We start from the raw sequence: 13,288 nt of genomic DNA, 5'->3' as shown, positions 1-13,288 counted from the left end.
GAGTTCATAAATAAGCCCTTGGATATATGATCAAAAAATCTTCAACAGGGGGATCAAGGTTACACAGTGGGAAAAAGTCTCTTCTACAAATGCTGTTAGGAAAACTGAAAAATCCACATGCAAAGCATAAAGTTGGCTGTTCTCCTTACAACATACAAAAATTAACTCAAAATAGATACATGACCAACATGTAAGACATAAAACTATAAAACTCCTAGAAGAAAACATAGGCGAAAACTTCATGACTTTGGATTTTGCATTGATTTGTTGCATATTAGATCCACAGACAGTGTAAGCAAGAATAGATAAATAAGACTATATCAAACTGAAAAAGTCTGCACAAGAAAGGAAGAAACCAAGAGAGTGAAAAGACAACATATGGAATGGGAAAAATATTTGCAAACCGTATATCTGATAAGGAGTTAATATTCAGAAAATATAAAGAACTCCTACAACTCAACAACAAAAATGAAGCAATACAATTTTAAAATAGGCAAAGGACTTGAATAAAGATTTCTCCAAATCAGCTTATAGCTGATCTTTATAAGATGTCCAAAAACAGATCTTCCAGACAGAAAATCAACAAAGAAAAATTGGACTTAATCTGCACTATGGACCAAATGGACCTAATAGATATTTATAGAACATTTCATCCAAGAGCTGCAGAATACACATTCTTTTCCTCAGCACACGGATTATACTCAAAGATAGACCATATGTTAGGTCACAAAACAAGTCTTAAAACATTCAAAAATTGAAATAATGTCAAGCATCTTCTCTGACCACAATGGAATAAAACTAGAAATTAGTAACAAGAGAAATTTTAGAAACTATACGAATGCATGGAAATTAAACAATATGCTCCTGGATGACCAGTAGATCAATGAAGGATTTAAGAATAAAATTGAAAAATTTCCTGAAACAAATGATAATGGAAATAAAATATACCAAAACTTATGGGATACAACAAAAGCAGCACTAAAAGGGAAGTTTATAGCTATAAATGCATACATCAAAAAAGAGGAAAAACTTCAAATAAACAATCTTATAATGTATCTTAACTAGAAAAGCAAAAGCAAACAAAATCCAAAATTAGTAGTAAAAAAAAAAAATAGCAAAGACCAAGCAAAAATAAGTGAAATTGAAAAAAAAAATACAAAAGATCAATGAAACAAAAAGTTTGTTTTTTGGAAAGTTAAACAAAATTGACAAGCCTTTAGCTTATGGAAAAAAAAAAAAAAAAGAGAGAGAAGACCCAAATAACTAAAATCAGAGGTTTAAAAGGAGGCATTATAACTGATAATGCAGAAATTTGAAGGATCATTAGTGGCTATTATGAGAAACTATACACCAATAAACTGGAAAATCTAGAAGAAATGGACAAATGCCTAGACACATACAACCTTCTAAGATTGAACCAGGAAGAAATTCAAAACCTGAATAGACCAATAACAAGTAAGGAGACTGATGCCATAATAAAAAGTCTTCTAGTAAAGAAAAGTCCAGAACCTTATGACTTCACTACTAAATTCTAGCAAACATTTTAAAAAGAATTAATAGTACTCTAAGTATGCCAAAAAGTAGAGCAGAAAAGAAAACTTCTAAACTCATTCTATAAGACCAATATTACCCTGATACCAAAATCAGACAAAGACGCATCAAAAAAAGAAAACTATAGGTCAGTATCTCTGATGAATACTGATGCAAAAATTCTCAACAAAATACTAGCAAACCAGATTTAACAATACATTAGAAAGATCATTCATTATGAAAAAGTGGGATTTATCCCTGGGATGCAAGCATGGTTCAACACATGCAAATCGATTAAGTGATAGATTATATCAACAGAATGAAGGATAAAAACTATATGATCATTTCAATTGATAATGACGAAGCATTTGATAAAATCCAACATCCTTCATGATTAAAAAAAAAAAAAAAACCCTCAACAGGTTGGGCACAGTGGTTCATGCCTGTAATCCCAGCACTTTGGGAGGCCGAGGCGGGTGGACCACGAGGTCAGGATATCGAGACCATTCTGGCTAACACAGTGAAATCCCGTCTCTACTAAAAATACAAAAAATTAGCCAGGCGTGGTGGTGGGCGCCTGTAGTCCCAGGTACTTGGGAGGCTGAGGCAGGAGAATGGTGTGAACCTGGGGGGTGGAGCTTGCAGTGAGTCGAGATCACGCCACTATACTCCAGCCTGGGCAACAGAGTGAGACTCTGTCAAAAACAAACAAACAAACAAACAAAAACAAACAAACAAAACTGGTTATAGAGGGAACATACCTCAGCATAATAAAAGCCATGTATGATAGACCCATAGATAGTATCATACCGAATGGGGAAAAGCTGGAAGCCTTTCCTGTAAGATCTACAACATGACAAGGATGCCCACTGTCACCTCTGTTATTCATCATAGTACTTGAAGTCCTAGCTAGAGCAATCAGACAAGAGAGAGACAAAGGGCATCCAAATTGAAAAGAAATAAGTCAAACCATCCTTGCTTGTTGATGATATGAACTTCCACTTGGAAAAGACTAAAGACTCCACAAAAAAACTATCAGAACTGATAAACAAATTCAGTAAAGTTAAAGGATACACAATTAACATACAAAAATCAGTAGCATTTTCATATGCCAAAACTGAACAATGTGAAAAATAAATCAAAAAGGCACTACCTAGAAGTTAACTTAAACAAAGAAGTGAAAGATATCTGTATTGTAAACTGTAAAACACTGATGAAGGAAATTGAAGAGGACACCACAGAATGGAAAAATATTCCATGTTCATGGATTGGAAAAGTCAACATTGTTAAAATGCCCACAGGGTTAATAATCTACGTATTTAATGCAATCTCTATCAAAATACAAATGACATTCTTCACAGAAATAGAAAAAAATTCTAAAATACATATGGAACCACAAAAGACCCAGAATAGCCAAAGCAAAAAAGAACAAAACTGGAGGCATCACATTACCTGACTTCAAATTATACTATAGGGCTATAATAACCAAAACGGCATGATACTGGCATAAAAACAGACATATAGACAAATAGAACAGAATAGGGAACCCAGAAACAAATCCATATAACTACAGTGAACTCATTTTTGCCAAGGTATGAAGAACATACACTGCGGAAAAGAAAGTCTCTTCAATGAATGGTTTTGGGAAAACTAGATGTCTAGATGCAAAAGAATGAAACTAGACCCCTATCTTTTGCTATGTATAAAAAATCAAATCAAAATGGATTAAAGACTTAAATCTAAGACCTAAAACTGTGAAACTACTACAAGAAAACATTGGAGAAAATCTCCTGGATACTGGTCTGGGCAAAGACTTCTTGAGCAATACCCCATAAGCACAGGCAACTGAAGCAAAAATGAACAAATGGGATCACATCACGTTAAAAAGTTTCTGTACAGCAAAGTATAGAGTCAACAAAGTGAAGAGGGAACCCACAGAATGGGAGAAGATATTTGCAAACTACCCTACCCACAAGGGATTAATAACCAGAATATATAAGGAGCTCAAACAACTCTACAGGAAAACAAATCTAATTATTCCAATTAAAAATGGGCAAAAGATCTGTATAGACATTGGTCAAGAGAACACATACAAATGGCAAACAGGCACATGAAATGATGCTCAACAACACTGATCATCAGAGAAATGCAAAACAAAACTACAATGAGATATCATCTCACTCCAGTTAAAATGACTTTTATTCAAAAACCAGGCAATGACAAATGCTGCAGAGGACATGGAGAAAAAGGGAACACTTCAAAAAAAAAAAAAAAGAAAGAAAAAGAAAAGAAAGAAAGGGAACACTTGTACACTTGTTGGCGGGAATTTAAATTAGCATAATCACTATGGAGAACAGTTTGGAGGTTTCTCAAAAAACTCAAAATTGAATTGCTGTATGATCCAGCAATCCCACTGCTGGGTAAATACCCAAAGGAAGGAAATCAGTATATGGAACAGATATCTGTATTACTATGTTTGTTGCAACAGTATTTACAATAACTAAGGTTTGGAAGCAACCTAAGTGTCCATCGACAGATGAATGGATAAAGAAAATGTGGTACATAAGCACAATGGAGTACTAATCAGCCATAAAAAAGAACGAGATCCAGTCATTTGCAACAACATGGTTTGAACTGGAGACCATCATGTTAAGTGAAATAAGCTAGGCAACAGAAAGACAAACATCACATGTTCCTACTTATTTGTGGGTCTAAAAATAAAATCAAGTGGACTCATGGACATAAAGCGTAGAAGGATAGTTACCAGAGGTTGGGAAGGACAGTGGAGATCTGGGAAGAGGTGAAGATAGTTAATGGGTACAAAAAATATAGAAAGAATGAATAAGACCTACTATTTAATAGCACAATAGGGTGACTCTAGTCAATAATAACTCAATTGTATACTTAAAAATAAAGAATGTAATTGGATTGTTTGTAACTCAAAAGATAAATGCCTAAAGGAATGGATACCCCATTCTCCATGATGTACTTATTTCACATTGCATGCCTGTATCAAAACCTCTCATGTATCCCATAGATATATACACCTCCTATGCACCCATAAACACTTAAAAACAATAATTTAAAATTTTGAAAAAGATGTCCAACAAGAAGATGAAAAAATGCTTAACATTATTAATCATCAGAGAAATGCAACTCAAAACCACAGTGAGATATCACTTCACACCTGTTACAAGGTTACTATCAAACAAATGGTTAATGACAAGTGTTACAGAGGATATGAAGAAATTGGAATCCTTGTGCATTGTTAGTGAAAATGTAAAATAGTAGAGCTGCAATGGGAAACAATATGGAGGTTTCTCGAAAAATTAAAAATCATCGTATCATATGATCAAACAATCCCACTTCTAAATCTATAGCCAAAAGAATTGAAAACAGGATCTTGAAGTGATATTTGCACACCCGTGTACATTGCACCTTTATTCTCAATATCCAAGAGGTGAAAGCAAACTAATGACATCAATGACAGATGAATGGATAAAGTGACTGTATTATATACATGCAATGGGATATTATTCAGCTTTTAAAAAGTTCTGTCATATGCTACAACATGAATGAACCTTTAGAACATTATAAGTGATATACACCAGTCATAAAAAGATAAATAGCGCATAATTCCACTTAAATGAGGTATCTAAAATATTCAAATTGTTAGAAGCAGAAAGTAAAATGGTAGTTGCCAGGGGCTGTTGGTAGGGAGAAAGGGGAAACTGTTTAACTGATAAAGAATTTTACTTTTGCAAGATAAAAAGTTCTAGAGATCTGTTGTATGACAATGTACATACAGTTCTCACAGTGATGATCCAAGAAACATCCCTTTATGGCACTAGCAGAAAGAGGGAAAGAGTGTCTATTCTAAAACATACCCACAGCATTCTTCATACCAAAGTCTTGCTCTCCAGGTGAGAGGAATTTTCTAGAGCACAATTTTGAAATCTTATCCCAAATAAGGAAGTTTTCCTCACACCTATCCCTGCTTGTCCAACTTGTGACCTGTGGGCCACATGCGGCACAGGACGGCTTTGAATGCAGCCCAACACCAATTTACAAACTTTCTTTAAACATTATGAGATATTTTTGTGATCTTTTTCAGCTCATCAGTTATCGTTAATGTTAGTATATTTTATGTGGGGCTCAAAACAATTCTTCTTCCAATGTGGCCCAGGGAAGCCAAAATATTGGACACCCCTCATCTAAGATAAAAAACAAATCTTAAAACAACAACAACAAAATATGATGTGGTCAACAAGGGGCATTGCTTCAAGGACATGGATTGGGAACATTGCATCCAGAGAAGAAAGAGGTTGATGTGAGGAAAGCTATAGCACTGGAGGAGGGACAGAAATACTTGTGAAGGCCACAGCACTGGGTCACAAACCCACTAAAAGATTGAGTCTTTATGAGAAACTTACAGAACTTTCCTCTTCCCCCACACCCTGCAATAACAGATAGATAACATAAGCAGACAGATGGAAATTATAAGAAAGAATCAAAGGGAAATGCAACATATGACCAAGGAGCAAATAAATAAGCTTGAAGATAGGTTAACAGAAACTTCTCAGACTGAAATGCAAGGAGAAGAAATAAGGGAAAAACAAAACAAAACAGAAAAAATAGAACCTTCAAGAACTGTGGGACACTATCAAAAGGTGCAGCATAAGTACAATTGTAATATATGAAAGAGAACAAAGTGAGAATGAAACAGAAGAAATATCTGAAGTAAAAATGGCAGAGAACTTTCAGAAATTAATGACAGACACCAAACCACAGCTCACTGAAAGAACTCCCAGTGGTCAAATATACAATAATTTGAGCAAAATGAAGAAATAGTTGACCCAAAATATAAAATAAAAATGTCCATGAATCCATGCTGATATAAATAAATATTGAATAAATACATCAATGGGAGAGGATATTTCCTCTTCCATGCAGGAGAATTTTAAATAATTTATGTAGCCACTTCTCTATCAAGGAGGTGGAGCATAATTTCCACCATTTAAGTGTGGGCTGCATATGGTGACTTTCTTCCAATGAGTACAGTATGGAAAGAAGAAAAAGAGTAACTTCATAGTGGAGAAAACTGACAAGCACTTCCTCAGCCAGGTGATCAAAATTATCATCAGTGGTAAGTCATATTGATAGGATGTACTCATAGTACGATGTAATGAGAATGGCACTTTACCTCTGTGGCTTCCTTTTCCAAACCCCACAACTTTGGACTAATCGGAACTAAAACATTATACCAATCAAATCAAGGGATATTCTACAAAATATCTTACCATCACCCCTAAAACGGTCAAGATAATCAATAGCAAGGAAAGTCTGAAAACCTGTTAGAATCTAGAGAAGCCTAAGGAAACATGAGGCTAAATGTAATGTGCCATCCTGTATGTAATTGTGAAACAGAAAAAGGATATTAGATAAAAACTAAATAAATCTGAACCATATGTTGACTTTAGTTAATAAATACAAATATTGGTTCTTTTATTGTGGCAAAAGTATCATACTAATTGAAGATTTTAAAAATAGAGGAACCACGTATGGGATATATGAGAACTCTCTGTACTATCTTTATTGCCTCCCTATAAATTTAAAACTATTCTAAAATAAAAGTTTATTTTTAAAAAACCCTGTGAAGTCTCTTTAATACAATATATAAAAATCCATTGTAGATGGGCCAGTGTCTTAAATGTAAAAGGCAAAACTCTAAAATATTTAGAAGAAAAAAATTATCTAATGACTTAAGTAAGCAATGTTTTCTGTCTTTTTTTTCTTTTCTTTCTTTCTTTCTTTCTTTCTTTTTTTTTTTTTTGAGACAATCTTGCTCTGTCACCCAGGCTGGAGTGCAGTGGTGCGATCTCGGCTCACTGCAACCTCTGCCTCCTGGGTTCACGCCATTCTCCTGCCTCAGCCTCCCAAGTAGCTGGGACACCAGGTGCCCGCCACCACTCCCGGCTAATTTTTTGTACTTTTAGTGGAGACGGGATTTCACCGTGTTAGCCAGGATGGTCTCGATCTCCTGACCTCGTGATCCGCCTGCCTCGGCCTCCCAAAGTGATGGGATTACAGGCATGAGCCATCGCGCCCAGCCTTAAGTAAGTAATGATTTCTTAAACAGGACACAAAAGTTGTATACCATGAAGGTATGCATATGATAAATTGTATTTTAGAAAAACTAAAACCTCCTGCTTAGAAATGTTATCATAAAATGTGAAAAGAAAGAGCACCGTTTAGAAAAACAATATTAATCACCAAGGATTAATATGCAATAAAGACCTCCTATATATCAATAAAAGTGAGCTTAACTACTCAATATAAAAGTACTCAACATGACAAGAGGCCTGTCACAAAGAGAAAAGAAAGTGACTAATATGTATACAAAGAGATGTCCAATCTCACTAACAACCTGGAAAATTAAAAAAACCACAACGAGAAGCTATGCCATACCCACAAAATGGATAACATTAAAAATTGGATAATTAAAAAAATTTGACAAGAATGTGGAATTATCTGAACTCTACTACTAGTATGAGTGTAAAAAGTTGTACAACCATTTAGAGAATTAACCTGGTAATACCTAGTAAAGCTGAAGATGTGCACTTTCTATAATCCAGCCATTCCACTTGTGAGTAGAAACCTTAGAGAATCTGTTGCACCATATATAGGTACATTCATATACAGGTGTATCCATATATAGTGCTTGTACCACATACATGCAGCATGTATATTTAGGAATGTTCATTGAAACATTGGTTGAAATAGCAAAGATTTGGAAATAATCTAAATGTGTATCAGTATTTGAATGGATAAATGATGGTCTATAAGTAGAAAAAAAGAACAAAGTAGACACATCAAAACAGACTGATCTCAAAGATAATTTTGAATAATAAAAACCAGTCTCAGAAGACTTTGTACAATATGATTCCATTTATAGAACATTGAGAAGCATGTCAAAAGTAAACAGAAGTTTTGTTTGGAAATATACAGACATTATATGTATACTGGAACACTGAGGTAATCAAATGTTATATAAACAAACTTTTTTGTGTTTTCTTTGAGGACTTGTAGCTAAATTTTATAGTTTTTCTCTCTTTTCCAGTTTATAGAATGTTAGCTTGCATTTTTCATTATGTTGAGTATGCCTGATTCTAGCAGTACTCCCCCATGTCCCTGTAATTTGCTGCTTTTTATTTTTGGTGGCCTAGGAAACAAGATAACCAAACTTGTTAGAATCTTGCATAAGACAAGCAGTCTCCAGATTTGGGCCTGGGGAACTCTCCTCTGAGCAAATTGCATGACCTTTTGTGCATATGCAATATAACAGTCATTCATTAAACAAATATTTGGCAATTTCCTATCACATACCAGACACTATTCTGGGTTAAAAAAATACAGCAATGGACAGTAAGGCAAAGTCCCTAAACTTATGTAACTTGCTGTCTAGTGGCATATGTTTGGGCTCTTGACTCTATTTTAAATAGACAAGCCTGTTTCACAAAGACAATTTGGGTGAATGAGGAATTTCTATACACACAAATACAGGTAATATTCACATTCCAATGTGTGTATGTAGAAATATAAAGCCCATAGCCCTGTAGGTGCCAGCTCTATGTGTATGACTGTAGACGATGAGGAATTGCTCATAGATCTGATAATGATGCTACATGAAGGTATAATGGTATGGTACTATAGGACACATTCTGTATCCTAGATTATGTTTGCTATAGCCCAACCAAACCATGTTTGAAAGTAAAGCCAAACATTTAAACCCTCTTTTTTTGATAGCATTAAGTTTCCTTGGAAGTATACTAGAGTGATATATGTGATCAGTACGCAAAATAGGTGACATTTCTAAAGCTGAGTTGCAAAACTTTAAGAGTGACACCAAGCACTTCAAAACACAAACTGATCATCTAGGGGTATATGGCAATGTGTTAATAAGGTACTGGAAGACTTTCTTCTCTAAACATATTAGTCTTTATTTCTGAAAGGCTTGTTTTCACCTACCCCATCAGTCTTAAACTCAGTAGAAAAAATAAAGAAATAAAATATGTCCATTCATTCAGGATGGTATATTAGAATCTATACTTGTGGTGTTTAACTATCTAATAGCATTTTCAAGCTATCTGGCACTTAAATTCAAAATGCACCTTCACGGATTGTTGTTCTAACTCTGTTATCTGGTTCAGAGACATAAGCCAATTTGAAATGTCCATTTCAGTTGTCATTTGAAAACATCTCTTTTTCACAATGCTCTGATGCTAATAGTAGTCTGGGAAGCATTTGAGAATAAGAGGACACTTGACTTTTTCTCAGGGTATGAAAGTGCATGGCCTCTGGACCCATATTCTCATTTCGCTGGGTAAAAATAATGACTAATCAATATGAGGGGCTAGGTGACATCACAGGTTAATTCACTAGGAGTTAGCATCTTGACCTGGGGGTTTACATAAACATCTTGTCTCAAAATGAGTCTAGTGCAGTGGATTGTTTGTGGTGGGTTGGTTTCCTGCTCTCTCCCTGGTTTAAAACAACACATATTTTAAATAGTTTGATTCAAATCACATGATGATTGTTTCTCCTGCGGAAAATCCCAGTACTGGGTCAGCAGGTGGGTTACAGATTAGTGACGGCTGGGACGTGCTGACAGCTGTGTGCAAGGGTTGCCTAGCATCTCCTCCACCTCCCTCCGCATGGCCACTCAGGGCTTGTCGGTTACTCCCGGCCATTGCTGCTGTAATTTAGCTAATTCACTCAAACCGGAGTTTTGAAAGACAGTAAAACAGAGTCATCATCAACATGGAAGGTACATGTAATGCATAAGACCAGACACATCTTTTTTTAAAAAAGGTCTTACATTTTATAGTTCTAAGTGATTAGTTTTATACTGCTTTACAAAGTAAACTCAGTGTGGAGGTCATAAAGAATGAATCCCTAGATGTTTACCAAACCCCAAATTAAATTGTGTTCTTAATTGTTTGGCAAATACATTGGCTTACCTAATTAAATAGGAATGACCCTATGTTGCTACAGAGGATAGAATATTGAAGCCTTTAGGACTCATTTCAAATGAGCTATTCTGCTTGATCAACAAATTTGGCCCGTTCAGGTTTTTTGGTACTGTGAAATAATGTCATGCTATAAGAAACCACTGAAACAAAGGTTTTTAAAATATGCAAAATATTATTATTTTGGAGATTTATATATAAAATATATTTACTTAATTTACTTGGAATAAAGAAATAAGATATGTTTACTTAATTTGTTTGGAATTTCAAATTTTTCAATGTTTAAAATCATACTTTTTAATCTTATACATTTTTAAGAAATAAGTAAACAGAAGTTTAAAAAATCATAGTTACGGGGCCTTGCTATGTGGCCCAGGTTGGTCTCAAAATAAAATTTTAAAATTACTTTTCTACATAGAAAAAGAAGAAAACTTGATTCATTTATATGTAAGTACCATAATAGAAGTAATATCAACAGAAGCAAACAAAATTTTTTAATTTAAAATCTCGATAATCTTCAAGTTTTCTAAAATATTTGGACACACATGTAAATATTCCAATATTAAATTCTAAACTACAAGAAGGTAAAGCATAAACAGGTCTTTTTTTTTTTTTTTTTGAGATGGAGTCTCGCTCTGTTGCTCGCTCTGTTGCCCAGGCTGGAGAGCAGTGACAAGATCACCGCAAGCCATTTTCCTACCTCAGCCTCCCGAGTAGCTGGGACTACGGGCACCCGCCACCACACCTGGCTAATTTTGTTTTTGTATTTTTGGTAGAGACAGGGTTTCCCCATGTTAGTCAGGATGATCTCGATCTCCTGATCTTGTGATCTCCCCGCCTTGGCCTCCCAAAGTGCTGGGATTACAGGCGTGAGCCACTGCACCTGGTCAGGTCTTATTTTTATCTTCATAAATTATTAATATTTGTTTATTTTCTTGTCTAATAAAATATTATATTGGAAAACATTTTGAAAAAGAGTGGCACAAAATAGTACTTGTGAATTTTTGTCATCTAACTTATTTTTTTTCCCAGTTTTTAAAACTCCATGAGACCTACCCTTTGCTTTTGAAAACAGTAATATTGACGGCACTGTTTACATCGCATGAAAGGAGTTCCAGAGGTAACTTTGTTTTTAACAAAAATGTTTAGAATTCAAAAATTCTTCAGAAGCAGCATGAAAAACAATTTCTCTTTTTGTAGATATCATCTGTTTTTCTTGTTACTCTTGTCGCATGAACACTTATGAGAGAAGGTTCTTTAACTGCAGTGATTGCCAGCAGACCATTTGCTTGAAAATATTTTTTCCCTCCGAGTTTTATCATGAACTCTCTGGATGGCCTGATATATGGTGTCACCAGGGTTTGGGGATCTGATAGTCATCAAGTTATGGGATGAAGGCGGCTGGTGTTGCACTGTGCCACTTGCAAAGAGAAGTATAAGATAATTGGTTAATCATTTCTCTTTTTTTTGAGACAGAGTCTCGCACTGTTGCCAGGGCTGGAGTGCAATGGCACGATCTCAGCTTACCGCAACCTCTGCCTCTCAGGTTCACCCGATTCCCCTGCCTCAGCCTCCCAAGTAGCTGGGATTACAGATGCACACCACCACACCTGGCTAATTTTTTGTATTTTTAGTAGAGATGGAGTTTCACTATGTTGGCCAGACTAGTCTCGAACTCCTGACCTCAAGTGATCCACTTGCCTCAGTCTCCCAAAGTGCTGGGATCTGAGCCACCGTACCTGGTCTAATCATTTCATTAAGGGAAAAATATCTTAAAGAAATCAGAAATAGGCCAGGTGCAGTGGCTCATGCCTATAATCCCAGCACATTGGGAGGCAGAGGCGGGCATGAGGTCAGAAGTTCCAAATCCGTCTGGTCAACACAGTAAAACCTCGTCTCTACTAAAAATACAAAAAATTAGCTGGGTGTAGTGGTGTGCACCTGTAATCCCAGCTACTTGGGAGGCCGAAGCAGGAGAATTGCGTGAACCCGGGAGGCGTAGGTGTGGTGAGCTGGGATCGTGCCATTGCACTCCAGTCTGGGTGACAGTGTGAGACTCCTTCTCAAACAAAACAAAACGAAACAAAACAAGAAATCAGAAACAAATTTGTCTCTGTATTCCAGGCACAAGTATTTCCATTTTGAACTTTTTTTCTTTTTCTCTTTTCTTTCTTTCTTTCTTTTTTTTTTTTAAGGGGGGGTCTCACTCTGTCGCCCAGGCTGGAGTGCAGTGGCATGATCTCGGCTCACTGCAACCTCCACCCCCTGGGTTCAAGCAATTCTCCTGCCTAAGCCTCCTGAGTAGCTGGGATTACAGGCATGAGCTACCATCCCTGGCTAATTTTTGTATTTTTAGTAGAGATGGGGTTTCATCATGTTGGCCAGACTGGTCTCAAACTCTTGACCTAGGTGATCTGCCCACCTCGGCCTCCCAAAGTGCTAGGATTACAGGCATGAGCCACCTTGCCTGGCCTCCACTTTGAACTTTTATGATCATTTTCTAAGAATGAGGTTTCTGAAGGAAAAGCCATCGCTTTTTTCATATTTCAATTATGAGGCTCACTGAATTTTTTCCCCCAGTGGGCACCAATTCCTAGGAATTCAAAGGACTGGAAAAAATTGGAGATATTTTGTTATGCTTTATTCTCCCTCTAAAGAATTTTTAAAATTTTTACAACATTCATTAAAAACAAAAATACCTTAGGAAACCTCCTTACGATAATAACATG

Source organism: Mandrillus leucophaeus, unplaced genomic scaffold, assembly GCF_000951045.1.
Source record: "Mandrillus leucophaeus isolate KB7577 unplaced genomic scaffold, Mleu.le_1.0 Scaffold876, whole genome shotgun sequence".
NCBI classification, from domain to species: domain Eukaryota; kingdom Metazoa; phylum Chordata; class Mammalia; order Primates; family Cercopithecidae; genus Mandrillus; species Mandrillus leucophaeus.
Note: the sequence above shows the minus strand (reverse complement) of the source record.